The sequence below is a fragment of the Mobula hypostoma genome, chromosome 2, assembly GCF_963921235.1.
Source record: "Mobula hypostoma chromosome 2, sMobHyp1.1, whole genome shotgun sequence".
Classification (NCBI taxonomy): Eukaryota; Metazoa; Chordata; class Chondrichthyes; order Myliobatiformes; family Myliobatidae; genus Mobula; species Mobula hypostoma.
In genome coordinates, this window is record NC_086098.1 from 21106700 (window position 1) to 21108323 (window position 1624).

At 39.0% G+C, this 1624-nt stretch overlaps 1 non-coding gene across 1 annotated transcript; it reads right to left on the reverse strand.

The window, feature by feature from the left end:
• Nucleotides 1-1345: 1345 nt before the first annotated feature.
• trnac-gca (transfer RNA cysteine (anticodon GCA)) lies at nt 1346-1417 on the reverse strand. Its single transcript has one exon. It is a non-coding gene; the product is annotated as a tRNA-Cys (tRNA).
• Between the last annotated feature and the right edge of the window lie 207 nt (nt 1418-1624).

Below are 1624 nucleotides of genomic sequence, written 5' to 3' on the forward strand. Positions count from 1 at the left end.
GCTTGGGTAGAAATTAAATCCACCTATGCGAAGGTGAATAACCAGAAAACAGATGTTTAGCATAAAAGAATGTTTAGTGTTCATAACAGATGTTTAGCATAAATAAGAAGGTAGCAAAGGAGAAATAGCTCCCCCAGCAAATACTTATGATCCAGAATGCTTTGCCTGAAAGGCTGGTGGAAGCAGATTCAATAATATTTTTCAGAACATAATAGTGTAAAGACCTGAGAAAGGGTAGGTGGTGGAGGAAAGCAAGCAGGTAGTGAGACTAATGGGATATTACTTTCAAAGAGCCATTGGGTTCTCACAGTCTGAACGGCCTGCTTTTGTTCTCAGAGATTCCTTGTTTCCCTGAATGCATGATTCTGCTTAAACTGGTCCTCCAAATATCTTCGCCCATGTTACATTTTCGCAGAAAGTCAAGATCATCCCAACGGTTTGCAGGGCTCCAAAGGACTATAGTATTGTCATAACTGCAATGTACTCTTTAGCCACTGGATATGTTCCACATCTGTTTTAAGTTTTATTTGCTATGCTTTGTAAGCAATATTCCAGTCAAAAATTAACAATTCCAGTTACATGTGAATTGTTTGCCAGAACAAATTACACATGTTATTTAGCATTTATTTTGCTTTTGAAACAGCTGACATTAATTCAATGTGCCACATAATCAGCACACGGAATACAACTATAAAGGATGTAATTAGTTAACACTTCTGTTCATAATCTTAGACATCATCTACCTGTTCATATATCAGGAAAACATATCTGTAACTTAAAGCAGGGGCATTGTTAAATCAGCATGATATTTGTACCCAGACTCCAATCTGAAGCTGAGCAAACGCAAGAAGGTTTTACTCTCACTGACATATTTTATGCCCGTTCATATAATATTTCAAGCTAATGTAGAGCACAGAAGTAATTATTAAAATTGCTATACTTGTCATCACTGGCTCAGCTGACATCACTTTAGTCTCTGAGTGAAGTTGTGGGCTTGACTTCTGTCTGAAGAACCTGAGCACAAAATCTCCATTTGATTTTAGAACATAGAAAGTACAGCAGGGAACAGGCCCTTTGGCCTATAATGTTGTGCTGTGCTGAACCAGCTAAAAAGAAATACAAAAACACCCAAACACTAATCCCTCCAAACTACACAATGTCCATTTCCCTCCATCTTCCTCACATTCATGTACCTATCTAAATGTCTCTTAAAAGCCTCTAATGTACTTGCCTCTACCACCATACCCGGCAGCACATTCTAGGCATCTACCACTCCGAGTAAAAAGCTCACATCCATCCCCTTTGAACCTACCTCTCTCACCTTTTTTGGACATAGAACAAATAAAGGGGGCACCTGGATTTGAACCAGGGACCTCTTGATCTGCAGTCAAATGCTCTACCACTGAGCTATACCCCCAATTTGTTGGAATACTTTGAAAGTGCTGTATTATTAAAGGAGCAATGTACACAAAATGCTGGAGGAAGTCAGAATTTCTTGTGTTCATTACAGAAAGAAACATTCTTCAGCAGGATGTAAAAGATCACATTGCTCAGTTCAAATAGGAGTAGAGAATCTCTGATGTTCTGCCCAACACTTATTCCTGAACCGGATCTCCAAACGTGG